This window comes from Stenella coeruleoalba (genome assembly GCF_951394435.1).
Source record: "Stenella coeruleoalba genome assembly, chromosome: 1".
NCBI classification, from domain to species: Eukaryota; Metazoa; Chordata; class Mammalia; order Artiodactyla; family Delphinidae; genus Stenella; species Stenella coeruleoalba.
In genome coordinates this window covers 78716001-78733609 of record NC_137169.1, presented here as the reverse complement: position 1 = coordinate 78733609, position 17609 = coordinate 78716001, and positions in this window count along the sequence as shown.

The window sequence follows — 17609 nt, the reverse complement described above, 5'->3', positions numbered from 1 at the left end:
GGACAAGTTTCTTCCTAAATTATCTAAAGACAAGTGTCTCCCCATGGTCAGAATTACTCTTCTTCCAAAGACAATGCAGGTCAGTAACAGAGGAGCAAATTATTTTTCAGTGTATTAACATGTTTTTCGCCTGATCGTATTACTAAAATTCTGGCATTGGTGTGATAAAGTAGTTTTTTTTTAACATCTTTATTGGAGTATAATTGCTTTACAACGTTGTGTTAGTTTCTGCTGTATAACAAAGTGAAAGAGCTATATGTATACATATATCCCCATATCCCCTCCCTCTTGCGTCTCCCTCCCACCCTCCCTATCCCACCCTTCTAGGTGGTCACAAAGCACTGAGCTGACCTCCCTGTGCTATGCAGCGGCTTCCCACTAGCTATCTATTTTACATCTGGTAGTGTATATATAAGTCCACGTCACTCTCTCACTTCGTCCCAGCTTACCCTTCCCCCTCCCCGAATCCTCAAGTCCATTCTCTAGTCTATGTCTTTATTCCTGTCCTGCCCCTAGGTTCTTCAGAACCATTGATAAAGTAGTTTTTGTTTCCTTCCTGAATCTATTTCATTAGAAAGGTCCTTCCTTAGTGGAGAATGTTTGTTTGCTTCCTAGGATAGAATTTGTTGATCCCCAAAGCTCTCCCCAGTTGCAGTGGGGGTGGGAAGGATCTCTGCTTATCCTGCCACAGCAGTAAATGGAAACTTAGAAGTTCACGTGTAGGATCAACAAGATAATTGCAAACGGAATGTTTATGGATTCAGGGCCTTGCTCTATAAAGTGTCCTTGAGAAACTGAAGGCTTCAATTTCACAGGAAATAGTGAGGTTCTTAACCAACATGTGTCTTTTTGCCTAGGAGCTAGACTCTTAACTCCACCCCCTCCACTTCCAGCTCACTATCTGCGAGATGAAAGAAACCGATCTAAGATTTCTAGAAGAGTCTTGGAAATCCGAATGTAATTCAGTTAACATCTACTGAATGTCTGCATCTGCATCTGCTCTGTGCAGTACTTGGTGGTGAAGATGCAATTTTGTATCATCCAGGGAGAAATTCCCATGGTTTCTAAAACCTTGCTTTGAGAAATCATGCTAGAACAAAGGTTGACACAAAGAGTATTATTTCTTTTGCAATGTCAACCCAACGGCAAAGGAAGAAAACATTTCCCCAAAATGATTTATCTTAAAAACCCTGAGCCCTACTGGGAATTCTCATAGGCTAGGTCATTGGGGTTCAGAGTTTATGGAAAAGAATTCCAAATTCCTTCTGTTCTTTTCTTCATACTGACTTCACTTAACCTTGACAGTGACAAAGAAACTAATACAAGGAAAGACAATTTTGAAAGGAAAAAAAGGATTTGAACAATAATTCAATCCTAACCATCCTTTCAACTGGAAATATGAACATATTAGTGGTACCAGAAAAATGTGTTAGAGGCTCAACTGGAAAAAAATGTAACTTTTTCTTAAACTCTTTCAAATGACAGAAATCATTCGTGGAAATCCAAAAGGGAGCAATCTTGAGGGTGAAACACTACTATTTTACTAGTGGGTCTTCAGAAATACCCTAAATTTCCATCCATTCCTGTTCTAAGAAATCATCTCCTTCCATTGGAAAATTCCAGGCTTGGGCAAAAGAGTCTATTTAACTTGCATCATAATGCAAAACACTGTTACACTGTTTGCCAGAGAACTTCCATCACTTACCACACTTATCAGGGTAGCTTCTTCTTTTTTTTTAATGATAATTTCCAAATGATTCTAAATTCTCAGATGCGTTTGCCCTTCTACCTTCATTCTAATGTCACCTTCTAAATGAAATTGCATCAGCACACATACACACAGATGCTTTAGAAGTAAGAGTCATTCTTGATAATTTTCTCTTTTCCATTTACCAAAAATACAAGTTTGGTGGGGGGGGGGTTGTTTTTGTTTTGTTGTTGTTGTTGTCGTTTTGGTTTTATATCTCAGGAAATGGCGTCACCTGCTACTTATTGATCAAAACATAAATCTAGTTGACATCCTTGATTTCTCTTTCCCATCTCTGCTATATCCAATCCATCCATTTGTCCCGTTGGCTCTGCCATTAAATCATAATCAAAGTCTTCTTCTCTCTATCTCCATTGGTCCAAGCCACTGATGTCTTGCACAAAGAGTAAGACTCTGGTCTCCTAAAACCTCTTCTCCTTCCACTCTTGTTCCTCTAACATGTTCTCATAGTTGTCAGTTTGACCTTCAAGATCTTAAATTTGATCACGTTACTCCTTGTCCTCCTGAAATCTTCCAATATCTTCCATCGCACTGAAATAAGTGCCCCACATGATTTGACCTGCTTCCTTGCTCTTATCGTAAACCCTCATCCCTTGCTCACTACTCCAAGCCTCTATAAAATGGTGTGTCTAACCCAAATGTCAATTTTTTTCTCACCTCAGCGCCTATGTAACCTGTTTTCCTGGAACTCTCTTCTCTAGATTCTTTTCATTATTCTTTCTATCCAACAAGTGCTCCATGGACGAGCAACATAAGTATCACTTGAGACCTTATAAAAAATGCAGAATTTGGCTTCCCTGGTGGCGCAGTGGTTGAGAGTCTGCCTGCCGATGCAGGGGACACGGGTTCGTGCCCCGGGCCGGGAAGATCCCACATGCCGCGGAGCGGCTGGGCCCGTGAGCCATGGCCGCTGAGCCTGCGCGTCCGGAGCCTGTGCTCCGCAACGGGAGAGGCCACAACAGTGAGAGGCCCGCGTACCGCCAAGAAAAAAAAAAATGCAGAATTTCAGGTGCAATACCTCACTGACAAAATCATAATCTGAATTTAAACAAGATCCCCAGGTAATTCATATGCAAGTTATAGTTTGAGAAGGTCTAGCTTAGATCTCAATTCAATTGCCACCTCCTTAGAAAGGCTTAGATGACCCTCAGTCTAAATGAGCTCCCCAAATCACTCTGTATTACACCATGTATTTGATTTTTCTCGTGGCAATTAACTTTAGATGAAAATACCTTATTTCAACTAATTTCTTTATTGTTTTTTTCCCCACTAGAGTGTAAGCTCTATGAAGGTGGGGAGTGAAACCGTGCTGCACTTTCCTTTACCACAACCCAGTGTCAGTAGATTGGCTTTACTGCACACAGGTGAATGGACCCAAATTTGGTTCCATATCAGGACCATGTTTATATTGTTCACTTCTGTTTTACCACCTAGCTTATTTCAAATAGGTATTTGATAGATGAATGAATATTAAAATACATATTTAACCTTAGTGATCAAAGAGATGGTGGAATAGAACAAGGTTTGGATTTCTGTTTATCTGGCTTTTTCCGACCTAACTACCAGCCAGAAAAATTATGAGTCAAATCAGCTGTTTTGGCATAAATTACTTGCGATACTCTAATTGAATTTAAGGAAGGAAAGAAGGAAAAAAAGAGAGAAGGCTGGCCTTGAAAGATGACATGGTAATGAATGAAATGGCATTGCAAAGGAACACATAGGATAGGCTTGCAGAGGTAAGGGAAAGAAGATCACAACTGGCTCCCCAACATGGCATAGATTATGCTAGTTTCTCACTTTCCAGAGCTTGTAAAAGTCTGAAGATTGAAGCTCTATATTTCTTTATTTCTTTTTTGAATACTTTTAAAAAATTTTTTTTGCAGTACGCGGGCCTCTCACTGTTGTGGCCTCTCCCGTTGTGGAGCACAGGTTCCGGACGCACAGGCTCAGCAGCCATGGCTCACGGGCCCAGCCGCTCCACGGCATGTGGGATCTTCCCAGTCCGGGGCACGAACCCGTGTCCCCTGCATCGGCAGGCGGACTCTCAACCACTGCACCACCAGGAAAGCCTAAATTTTTATTTTATATTGGAGTATAGTTGATTTACAATGTTATGTTAGTTTCATGTTATAGCAAAGTGATTCAGTTATACATATATAAGTATCTATTCTTTTTCAAATCTTTTCCCATTTAGGTTATTACAGAATATTGTGAAGCTCTATATTTCTTACCGTTCTGCCTAGAATACGTTACCAATTAGTAGCCATTAAGAAACGAAAAGTATTTTAACAATATCTGTGTATTGAAAAACCTCAGTCCCGGTTTCTCCTATACTCCACACTACTGCCATACTCACAACACTTCTGATGCCAGACGTGTGAGGTTTGTTTGTTGGCTTTTCCCATACCAAAAATTCTGTGACACCAGCTGGGTATCCTACACTTTAACTCAATTCTGACACTATCACCTAGAGATCGTATCAGATTCCACAGGTTAAGGGCTCAGTCCCATGAGACCCTACTTCAAATACCAACTGCAAGTTGTAGGTTCCCAGGTTACCCACAACTTCTCTCTGACTTGGCTACAAGTTGGAGGTTCCCATGACTTCCTCCCCTTTGGATTCAATTATTTGCTAGAATAGCCCACAGAACTCAGGGAAATACTTAGTATGTTTACCAGTTTATTAAAAGATATGATGAAGGACACAGATGAACAGCCAGATGAAGAGATACGTAGGATGTGGTCTGGGAGGGTCCTGAGGCATTACCCTCCCTGTAGGTGGCTCCCTGTAGGTGGATGTGTTAATCAACCTGGAAGCTCCCCAAACCCCATGCTATTGGGATTTTATGGAGGCTTCCTGAAGTAGACATGATCAATTAACAAGTCCATTTCCACCCCGTGTCTGTTCGCTGGAGAATAGGGGGTGGGGCTGAAAATTCCAAACTTCTAACCATGGCTTGGTCTTTTTGGTGATCAGCCCGCATCCAGGAGCCCACCCAGAGTCATTAGATCAAAAGATGCTCCTAGGGGCTTCCCTGGTGGCGCAGTGGTTGAGAGTCCACCTGCTGATGAAGGGGACGCGGGTTCGTGCCCCGGTCCGGGAGGATCCCACATGCCTTGGAGCGGCTGGGCCCGTGAGCCATGACCGCTGAGTCTGCGCGTCCGGAGCCTGTACTCCTCAACGGGAGAGGCCACAACAGTGAGAGGCCTGCATACTGCAAAAAAAAAAACAAAAATATAAAAAAAAACAGATGCTCCTAGTGCTCTTATCACTTAAGAATTGACAAGAGATTTAGGAGACCTGAGCCAGGGACCAGAGGCAGAGACAAATATATATCTTTTCTATCATCTCACAACATCCAATGAAGAAAAATAATCACATGGCAACTTAATGCAATGCCTGATTCTGGATTGGATCCTGGGTCAAGAGAATAAAGAACATTTTGGGGACATTTGGGGAAAGTTTGATTACAAATTGTATATTCATTATTGCTGTTTAACAAATCATTCCGAAATGTGGTGGCTTAAAAGAACAATAATCATTTAGTTTCCCACAGTTTCTTTGCTTAGGAATTTGGGAGTGGCTAGGTTGGGCAGATCTGGCTCAGGGTCTATTATGAGGTCATACTGAGAGGTTGGCTGGGATTGCAGCCATCTGAGGGTTTAACTTGGGCTTCACGATTCACTTGCAAGGTGATTCACTCAAATGGCTGTTACGTTAGTGCTGGCAAATTGGCTCCTCTTCATGTGGCTGCTTGGGTATCCCCACTACATGGCAGCTGACTTCCCCCAGAGTAAGTAATCCAAGAGACCAAGGTGGAAATTGTAATGCCCCTAGGCTTAGAAATCACAAACCGTCACCTCCATCCTGTTGTACTCGGTTTGTTACAAGAACCAGCCCTGATTCGAAGTGGGAGGGAACTGCATAAAGGTGTTTATACCTTTATGAGGTGAAGATTGGGTGCCGTCTTGGAGGCTGGCTGGTACAGATTTTATTAATTTATATGAATTTAAATTTCCTGAATGTGATCCCTGTAATGTCCTTGTTCTTAAGAGAAATGTGCTAAGGTATTTAGGGTGAAGTGTCAGCGATTCACTCTCAGATGGTTGAGCAAAAATAATCACAAACAAAAACAACTTAAAACACCATATATATTTTTTATATTGTTAACACACATATATTATTATTATTATTATATATTATTAAACTGTTGGTAGCTAGAAATCAGCCACAGTGGGAGCATTTACACACCACAGAACATAGCAAATACTACAATCTAGGACTCCTCCTCCCCACATTGCCCAAGAGCCAGTTGTTAAACTTTTATCAGCACATTACTGTGCGTATGTGTATATATACACACACACACATATTTACACAGCTACACATATATATATACACATATATTTATGCATATATACAGAGATAGAGACAAAGAGAGGGAGGAAGCAAATGAGGCAAACGTTAAAAACTGTGCAGCCTAGATGAAGAACACATGGGTATTCTTATAGTATTCTTGCAACTTTTCTACAGATATGAAATTTTTCCAAATAAAATGTTGGGGAAAAATTAAAATATAAGCAGGGAAGATATGTAGAGGTGTATCATAGATGAAAAAACACTGGTCATTAGTTGGTTTAGTTAAGTTGGATGAGGTGCTTTTAGGGTTTATTATAGTATTCTTTCTACTTCGGCATATCCTTAAAGTTTTTCATAACAAAAAGTTAACAAACAAGCACACACAAAACAAATTAATATACAAAGGCAGTTAACCAGAAAGAAACATATTGCTGATATACGACAAATGTTAAGGACAAAAATGTTCATTGAAATTTCTTAATTATGCTCAGGTCAAGTGCTACCTGGCATACCTTAGAGACAAGACATATGCAAAGGACAAGTATTTGCAAGGATATCTGAACTTTCAATAACCATACTAGGGATAGGTTGCCTCTAATTTTATAAGGCCTGAACCTTAACACCTAATTCTATTTGATTTTCACTGAGAGTCAAACTGAACAAATAAACATCAGGAATTTGTGCGTTGTACACAGTAGGCAATTGATACCTGTGCATTGAATGAATTAAGAGAAGAATGGTTCCCTGTCCTGCTCTCTTTTGGGATAGGTAACTCCATAAACAAACATTAACACTCTCCTGCCTAAGATAGAACAATGGAGAGCCCAGTTGGAAGGATGTGTATTACAGCTCTTGAAGCAAACTCTCCTTCCCCTGGGGTATGGAGCAAGGAGCAAGGCCTGCTTTATCACGAGACTTGTATGGTCACACCACACTTGATTTAATGCTTTGCTGTTGCCATTCTGAAATTTTTCATCATTTTCTCTTTGAACTTGGATTTTACAAGTCACACTGATGGGACAAGGGAACGTGTGTGAGCAGAGGAGATAGGTATAATATAAGTGTCTACACTCTCTCTTGCTGTTCCATTTGCATATAATACTCTGGATGCCCCATGAGCACAGAAGTCCCAGAGATTCTGTGATGCCTGGGAGCTCAGCAAGACTCAAGGCAAGAACAAGGTAAGGGAGTTCTATCTACTGGAGGGGAGGGAGGGGCAGGGCACTCACAGCCTTGAGAGGCCCTGCTTTGTGAACCAGAACTTGATTTGAATGCAGAAAGAAAGTAAGGGTGTTCTAAATCAGGGGTCCCCAACCCCTGGTCCGTGAACTGGTCTGTGGCCTGTTAGGAACCGGGCCGCACAGCAGGAGGTGAGCAGTGGGCGAGCCAAGCTTCATCTGTATTTACAGCCGCTCCCCATCGCTCGCATTACCGCCTGAGCTCCGCCTCCTGTCAGCATTATGGTGAGTTGTATAATTATTTCATGATATATTACAATGTAATAATAATAGAAATAAAATGCACAATAAATGTAATGCGCTTGAATCATCCTGAAACCATTCACCCTCCCTTCCCCCCACCCCTGGTCCATGGAAAAATGGTCTTCCATGAAACCAGTCCCTGGTGCCGAAAAGGTTGGGGACTACTTCTCTAAATGTAAATGTTATTTAAACACTGACTGAAGAACCCTAATAGATCCTTTCTTATTCATGTTACTTCCCTGAATTAGCCAACCACTAACACTGAAAATGATGACACAGAAGGAAAAGGCAAGATGGCGACCCACAGTTTCTTTTCCTTTCACGTGTTTGCTTACTCATCAGTAAACCAAAGGTGGAGTGTTGGGAGAATGTGTGTGTATCAACACATGAAGTAAAAACAGTTGAGTTAGTTTTGTCCAGCGTTTCCACTGTTTTAGTAAGAACAAGATCTGTATACAAGTTTGAGCTATGAAATACGAATTGTATAATTTCACTGTTCTCCGTACACATTTAAAGCTTTCATTTTGCATCTAAAATGGACATTGAACAATATAAAGATGAGTGGTAAAATTTATACTAATAATCTAAAACTTTCATTTTTCTTCACTTACGATGATACTAAATAGCGAATTAAAAACACCGTGACAAGTTGAAAGAAAGAATGAGGCAGAAAGCATAAACCTTCCTATTTTAAAAATGACTTCTTTCACCTCTAACTTGCTTCTAGCTGCAGTCAGCAAGAGGCCTCTCCAGGGGCTTTTCTGAAAGGGGACAAGTCTTCCTTACCACCCCCAGAAGCATCACAACACATTTTTGAATGTACAGGGCTGTGTACTTGCTCCACCTGGTATCATTTCCCTGTGATGTTAAGATTTGCTTATTAACCAAACCTTCTCTGAGTGGAATAGCCACTCAGTGCTTGAGAGGAGATTGTGTTCTGCTCCCTACAGGCTCAAACCAAGGCTTATCCAGACCAGAGCAGCCTGGCAACCACGGGTTGGACATGCGGCTTTAAAGTTTAACTTCACACAAACAGTGCACGCAGTCCAGGGCAAGGTCCATAAAGATAGGTTCTGACACCCTTCCCTTTTAGTGTCTTGATGGCTTGGGATCATCGAGACCTTTAAGTTTTGGTTTCTGTGGGAGAAGTTTCAGAGAGATGGTGCAGCTCCTCTTGGCCCCATGGCCTGTAGCCAGTTGAGTAGCCAAAATTATCTACTCTACGGAGCTCTCCAAGCATGAAGCCCTGGGGAGGGAAATACAAGAGGCGGAAGGTACATTTCACATGGAAGGTGCCGTGATGGCTGGTGGAGAGCCCTGGGACATGATGTCAGAAGCTCTCTTCTTTTAACTGTGTGACCCTGAGCAAGGCTCTCCTCTGGTCTAGGTCTCAGTTCCCTCATCTTTAAAGTGGGAGAAATGACACTTATCCTGCCTGCTTCATGAGGTTGTTGTGAACAGTAACATGGGATGATTTTATAGGAAAAGGCTTCTTAACAGTAAAAACATGACCAGAGTTATAAAAGTATTAAAGGTGAAGGGTTCCAGAAAACAGCTTCAAATTAATGTTTTCGGTTACTTAACAAATACTTATTAAGCACCCACCATTCTGGGTTCCATTCTAGGTGATGGAGGTACATCAGTGAACAAACACTTTCCGTGTAGAATTTGTAGTGTTTTATCCCAGGATAATAACTATCCAAGTTGCAATTTTAAATAGGCTCATGTGGCAGATTCTTACAATTATGACCCCTGACAAATGATGCTGTCCCGGGTCCACATCCCCTTGCAATGGACTCTGCTGTTCCCGACTTTCTCATAGGGACCCCAAGCCCTGAGGAGCCTTGAAGCTTCCACTCTTGGCTTTTTTTTTTTTTTGTGGTACGTGGGCCTCTCACTGTTGTGGCCTCTCCCGTTGCGGAGCACAGGCTCTGGACACGCAGGCTCAGCGGCCATGGCTCACGGGCCTAGCCACTCCGTAGCATGTGGGATCTTCCCAGACCGGGGCACGAACCCGTGTCCCTTGCATCGGCAGGCGGACTCTCAATCACTGCGCCATCAGGGAAGCCCCACTCTTGGCTTTTTGAAACGTTCATGCTATTGTGTGAGGAAGCCTGGACTAGACTGTAAACGACTAAGATACACCACGAAGAGAGAAACCCTGCCTCAGCAGCACGGAGGCCCGGCCGTGGGGGTGAGGCAATGTACATGCTCTGGTCCCAGTCGAGCTGCCAGATGACTGCAGCTCAGGATGACCCTAGTGAACCCAGCTGGCCCACAGAATCGAGAGAAATAATAAATCAGTGTTTTTAAGAGGAGGCCAGAGAACACCTCTCTGAGAAGGTGATATGTAAATAAGAAGAGAAGAAGGAAGAAGCTGTTAGGGCCTGAATGTTTGTGTCCTCCCCAAATTCATACGTTGAAGCCCTAGCCCCCATGTGGCTGTATTAGAAGATGGGGCCTCTAAGGAAGTAACTGAGGTTAAATGAGGTCGTGAGGTTGCACTGAGGGAAGGCCATGTGAGGACATAGCAAGAAGATGGTTGTCTGCAAGCCAGGAAGAGAGTTCTCACCAGAAACCAAATTGGCTAGAACCTTGATGTGCACATCTATCTTCCAGAACCGTGAGAAAATAAATGTCTGTTGTTTAAAGCGACCTAGTCTGTGGTATTTTGTTATGGCAGTCTGAGCTAAGATAGAAGCCATGCAGCTATCTGGGGGAGAGCACGGCTACAGAAGGAACAGCTGGTGCAAAGTCCCTGACGTGCAGGTCCTCTGGAGTGTTGATGCTGGAACACAGGAAATAGGGGCAGAATTGGAGGACACAAGATCAGAGAGGGAAGGCATGCAAATCAGTGGACCGTTTAGAAGTTTTGCCTTTTACTCTAGGTTAAATGGAAAGTCTGTGCAGTTTTCAGGGGTGGAGTGATATGTTTCCAAAGGACATGCATTTCTGTAATATTTGACTTTTATGTAATGATAAACAGGTTTCACTTTTGTAATCAGAAAAAAAGACATCAGAAGACTTAGAAGACTAAGTGGAAGACTAGAAGACTAACATAAGAATAAGCAACAAGTACAGGCTGTGTCCTTTAATGCCAACATACAGGTACAGAGGAAAGCGGGGAGGGAGAGAGAGGAATAAACGGGTAGCGGGCAGAGATTGCAGCTGATTAAAAGTGCACGTCTTGCTCTGCCACTGCCCTTGGATTCTCTGAGGACCTGTCATGTTCTGTAACTGTCCTCCCACTGTTAATTGTACCCCTGTGGCATGGTGCCTGGCAAGAGATGGAGGCAAGGACAGAGGATGGGGCAAGAAGAGAAAACAAAGCCTGGAGTGAATTTTTCTTGAGAGGAATCAAGGACATCTGATTATCCCAGCACTTAGCATATTGCCCAGCTTATATGGGGTAGGAGCTAGATTATTTCTTGAAGAAATGAATGAACAGGCCTGAGCAGTCACCCTAAATTATTCTGTACCCCACTCTTCCCATTCTCGCCCTCCCTTCTTTGTTGGTACAACTGAATTCTAAAGGGGACCTTTAAAACAAAGAGTGGGTGTAGTGGAGGGTTGATCTTTGACATACTAAAACAGTATTTAAGTCCTATATACCTCATGACTGTTTCTAGTTTTAAAAATGTAATAAATTGAGCTGAACCTTCACGTGAGGTTGAGATCTCATGGGTTCTCAGATAACCCTTTACATCAAATCGTTTATATCTAAGTGTGGATTGGGACTGGCAGCGTTAAAAGTGCAGTGGAACTACCGAATAGAAAACAGATAGCTAGGGGGAAGCAGCCACACAGCACAGGGAGATCAGCTCGGTGCTTTGTGACCACCTAGAGGGGTGGGATAGGGAGGGTGGGAGGGAGACGCAAGAAGAAGGGGATATGGGGATATATGTATACATATAGCTGATTCCCTTTGTTATACAGCAGAAACTAACACAACAATGTAAAGCAATTATACTCCAATAAAGATGTTAAAAAATAAAATCTAAAAAATATAAAAGTGCAGTGGAAAGGTTGTATGAGTTCTGTTATCTTCCAAAAGCTCTATTAACTTTTTTTCTTCTTTGGTTGGCAAAGCAATAGACGAATAACCAAAGATGCTCAGTGCAAGCCTGGATGGCGAGTCCTTTTTAAATGAGTGTTCTGTTTAAAGTGTAAGTGTGCTTGGCTATAACCAGCAGATGCATTTCCTAAACATTGTGTATAACCCTCTTTTTTCTGAGTTCCAGAGGAGCTAACCCTGATGAACAGAAGGAAAGATTCTTTGAGTTTTTCGAGTGATCACCCCTTTAGCCATCAGGTACTAAAAATTGGGTATACGCATATATATTGAAATGAGTTCTTTAAAGGAAGCAATGACCAACTATTTGTGATCAGAGAGATGACTTTCACCCTCTTGAATATATTAGAAAAGGCTGAATACTTTCAGCCCCAGTCTTAGGTACAAGTTTTAAGTTAACCAAAAAGAAATACAAAATACTGATCAGCTCAGTGAAGGGTAGCAGAATATGCCGTCCCCAAATATGCCACTTTGGTCTAAGGATTATTTTGAGTTAAAGGAAGTTGAGAAGAAGCACGTACAAGAAAAGCTCTCTGCCCATCCCTATTTGCCTAAAAGCAAGACATACACCTGCAAAGATTTCCTGTCTCTCCTCTCTACCAGCAAAGACAGAAGTTAATCACTGGAGACAACTCTAGACCCTTACCAGCTCAGAGATGGCACCAGAAGATCTACACAACAAACTTGGCTAAAACTCGCCCTTATTTACCATTAGCTTCCCCATAGATTTGCCTTCCCACAATTTGCCACCCTTAGAAGCTCAAAGTCTTTTTCCTTTGTCTTGGCACCTCTCTAAAAATTTACTGTTCTTTTGTTAAAATGCTATATAAGCCCAGGTTCTAACCAGTCCTTTGAGTTACTCATCTCTGGGTGTACGCATGATGCACTTATTAATAAGCTTCTGTTTGATTTTTCTCTTGTTGATATCTTTTCTCAGTCTGATCTACAGGGCCCGGCCAATGAACCTAAGATAGGTAGAGGGAAAATAACTTTTTTTTCTTCCCTGTACCAGCAACCAATTCCATATTCCCTGTACAACTAAAATAGTCAACATGCCTTATGAGGACCCAATAATTTAGCCCAAGACAGAGTTCCTTGCGGCTGTTTTTTGGAAATCTGTCTTCAGGCGTTTGGCCAGATGGGTCACTGGGTATGACCCAAGTTTAGAGAACTACTTAGGAACATTCATAACCGACAAAAGAGGGTTCTTAATAATACGAAGTCTGGTTCCTCTGATTTGCTAAGCAAGACAAACAGATTAATAAATGTATGAAAAGCTGCTTGTGAGACGGTAAGTCCCCAGTGACCTGTCTTTGTTGGCTTTTGAAAGGAGGGAAAGGCACGATTAGTTCCTACTTGGGCAGTATCCATTTCCTGAGCTCTAGAATAATATTACATTAGAAAAGTTTTATTTTCCAGATTTTTTTTTTGCTTGTGGACAGATATTCCAAATATTTTAGAAACATTATCAATGAAAACCACTAAACCATGTTAAGTACTCAACATGCTAGATGTTGTCTTAGGTGCTTCATGTGTGTTAACTCATTGATTCCACACAAAAAACTATGCTCTGAGGTAAATACTATCATTAACCCCATCTCACAGATAAGGAAGCAAAAGCACACCCACGTTAAGTAACTTGCCTGAGAGACGTTCCAGTAGGTTGAACCCTGGCCACCAGGCTGCAGCTTCTCCGTTCTGGTGACAAAGAGAAGGTACTTGAACTGTTGGCACGAAGCTCTGTTTATACACAGGAAATTAAGCCTGAGGCCAAGAAAATTAAGTTAAATTCACACAATTATGAAATTTTAGCAACTAAGAACGCAGTATGAGCGTGGTTAACTTACTCCGTAAGCTTCCCCAAAGCAACCGCAACAGCTCTGATTCACTGCAGTTGAGCACGCGTGGTATTTACTATGTCTTTAGCTCTGGCTGGTGGAAGAACTGAGGCTATACTTAGAATGTGTCATTGGGCTAATTTTATTCTGTAAATAGTAGAATAACTTTTTACAATATTTTAAAACATCTCCACCTTTTCCCAGGCCCACAGACTTACTGGTCCAGCCGCAGACTTTCTTGGTCACCACTGACTCGAAATTTAGTCCTGGTGCATGACGAGATTCTTTTGCTTGTGCTGGTTGTCTGAGTTGTGTTAGTTCGTCAAAGCTCTACTCACTTTTTACACGGAGTCAAAGATATAAAACACACATAAGTGTTTTTCAAATGGCAGGTCATGTTTTGGTGAAAATTTCCTCTGCCAAGCTGAGCTCACTTTAGGTAAGATATTAGAACAAATTTAAATGGATAAGGAAGGCCAAAAAAAAAAAAATCAAAATACAAATTTGGTGGTGTGTGTGTGTGGATTCAGGGGTACCAGCAGTGGGGCGGGGGGGTGTTATTAGTTTCCTTAACTATCTTCACTTTTTCTTTCTTCTAATCAGTTTCTTCCACGTAAAACTGGGTTCTTTCTCTCCACGGACCACAAAAATCTGATTCTTGTCCTAGCCCAGATGGTGGAGTACAGTGACCATCAACAGAAGAAGAGATCCAGTAAAAATAAAGGTCAGGATGATGCAGGCCCCAGGTGCCGCCTGGGTAGGTAACAGCTTGAGAATCTGTGTCTGAAATGCCAGGCTGGAAAGTCACATCTGCCCAGAGGATCCGGCAACTGTTACCGTGTTTTTGTGCGCCCACCTCTCTGAACCTGCTGAATGTCACTCTCTACCGCATGTACTATGCATCACATAGCTGAGACAGAGCTTTCTCATTTCTGAGTAAATGACCATGAGTAAAGACGGTCATGCCTTGAACATTTAGTGACGGAAAATAATTCCATTACCTTGGGTGGACTGCCCTTTCACGACTGTCAGGCAGCCAAACAGAGGAAACAAGTCGTAACGCTAAGGGCAGACGCTGAGACACATCAAAAACTTTTCCCTAATACTAAAGAGTGGAGGAGAATCCTAGCTTGGGGGAGATTTATGTAACTGAATGTCAACACAGATTTCAAAACCTCTTTTGGAATTGCTGACAGATCTCCAGACATCTGCTGTGTAGTTTGGTGGAAGAACAGAGCTCTGGTTGTAGGCCTGCCTGAGTTTTGTGACTAGTTTCTGCTACTTATGAGGTGGAACCAGAGACAAGTTAGCCTCAGTTTCTTGATCTCTTAAATGGGGATAATGCCTTTCTCTCAGCAGTCTTGTGAGGATTAAATGAGATCATATATGCATATCGTCTGACTTAACAGTGTTCCTGTCACCTGCTAGCTAGGTGACCTTGGGAAGACGGCCTAACTTCACAGCTTCTTCATCTCTAACATGGGGACAATTCATACCTCCCAGGTCTGCTGGGACAAGTCAAGTCAGAGTAAGTCGTGTTCATCTAGCATTGAATCCAATCCACTTCCTAATGGCTTCTTCCACCTTCAGAAATGGAAACTTGAAACACATAATCTCCTAAAGAACAGCAGTTACTTAGAATTGGTATGAGGAAGGTGTAGGCCTGATTATGCCTCCGCTACTTCTTAGGCAGAGATGAAAATGCCGTCTTCAACTTTGCCTGCCAACCGTGATGATAAATTAATAGCAAACCGTATTTAGGCACCGTTCATGTCTAGGGAGCTCTAGGCACAGTGGTGACATAATCTTCACAACATCCTGAGGAAGAGGAGATGAGTGATTTAATCACCATCTTCAAGAAGACGGAGGGTTATCATCTGGCTGGTGACCAGATGTTTCCACCACAACCAAAGCCAGATAAAGAGCCAGCAGGCCCAAGTTGCAGGAAAGATCTGAGTTAAACCCTTCGAGATATGTCTTAAGGAGATTTCTATTCAGGCAGTATTTCATTTCAAAGTACTGAATTACGTGGCTACAATTTATAGTTTTCCAGTGGCAAAGTGAAAAATGTCTTTCTTTACAGTGTCTACACAGTTTGGCTTTACACCTGGGTGATTCCTTTGGGCAGGTCTTCCCCTGAAACTACTCTAGCCAATTTTCAGGGTGGGCTACTTGGCAGTTCCCCAGGGACATTCGGAAAAGGCTCTGAGCAGGTTATCCCATGGTTGAGTGAGCTTCAGGCAGCTAACCCAGACCCAGCCTGAAGGTTAAAAAATGCAACGGGTCTGATTAGCTACCTGAGCTTGTGAAGGGTGTCCATGGGCTGAGCACGAGTGCCTATGTCATTAGAGTAGCTGTAGGACCTTCAAAACCTCAGACCCCTCGGAGGATGATATATAATTAATTATAATCATAAGCAGTAGACTATCACCCTTCTTTCCTGTGGTTGCTATGGTGAACAAACAGTATGGTTGCCAGCAAGAGCATCTGGGGGGCATGGAAGTTGGTACAAACCAGAAGCACCAGCAAAACCTCAACTCCTCCCCAAATAGGGTCCAGCAAGAGGCTGATGGGAGAGGCAGATTCCAACGGTGGTAGAAACATTGGTCACCGGCGCTATCCTCTTCCCAGCCCCTGATGATGGCCAGCTGACTCGTTCTCGATAGGTGTGTTATTTCGGATAACGCTTCTCAAATTTTTACACGCCTGTAAATCACCTGAATATCATCTTGTTAACGTACAGATTTTGATTCAATAGGTCTTTATGTACTGCTGCATGTGTCAGAGCCCTCTATCCACAGAGGCTTAGACAAGACAGATTTTTTTCCTTCTTTATGTAGCCCTGCTCCTTGAAGTTGCAGGGCCCAGGCTTCTTCTGCCCCTTCGCTAGGCCACGCCGGGTTTGTTGTCCTGGTCTGTACAGTCTTCATTGCACTCGTTTCTATATCTGCAGTTTAACCAGCAGGCTTGGGGAAGGGAAGGGCATGCCCATCTCCTTAAGGGCCTGATCGAGAAACTGCACGTTCCTTGTTCCACTTTTTTGGCTAGAATTTAGTCACTTGGCCACATCTAGCTTCAAGTACGGTTGGGAAATATTTTATTTTATACACATTTTATTCTATGTTTGCAGGTGTCCATTGAAAATTCCATGATCACGGAAGGAGAGAATGCATATCAGGGAAGGCTAATAGTCTCCATCACAGTTGGGGATAAAACTAATGACAGCAGAATGTTACTGAGTACTTACTCTCTGCCAGGCACAGTCCCTTAAATCATTCAATCTTCACAAAAAATGCCATTGGTAGGCATTATTATTATTCCCGTTTACAGATAAAGAAACTGAGGCTTAGAGAGGTTAAGTCGCTTGCTATGGTCGTACAGCTGAGGCCAAGGCAGGATTCGAATCCAGACACTCACTCGAGAGCCTGAAATCTTGGGAGCAAAGAAAGAGCTGATTATAGAGACAGCAAGCAGGACAGGGGCAGTTTCTAGCAAAGGTGTCCTGCAGCAGTGGGAGGGTGCTGGGTCATGAGTCAGAGATCCAAGTAAAAACATCTTACTCATTTCCACGAGCAAGTTGTGGCTTACTTGGGGCAATTTATACATTGTATTTCCAGAGGCAGAAGGATGAAGACAGCACAGCTATTCTTCTTTGGAGTTGTAAGACTTGTGAGTTAAGGGGCTTATTCCCGAGTGGCATGGGCATGACCATCTCGAGGGCGTGTGGCCTGCTGGTCTTCTGCCCCCTCCCCTGCAGCAGACACCACTCTGAATAGCTGGTGCACTTGTCCCAGAAGAGCCACAACTGGCCAGGGACAGATGGGGCCACTGCTCTGTGTCACAGTCACAAGTTAGAGGACATTTGAAAACTGTTTTCCAGGCTTTTTTTTTCCCCCTTCTTTTCATGAAAGGGGCTTTTTGTTAGTACTGCCTTTGTTTAGGGATGATAAAGGGACCATTTTATTGGAATGAATTACTGACTCAAGTGCTGCCAGAGGTCTTAGCGAGAGGATAGCCCTCTGGCTTCACTTCAGCAGGTGAATGGAAACAACCAATGGGCGTTGGTCTCAAGGGCATTTTGGAGTTTGCT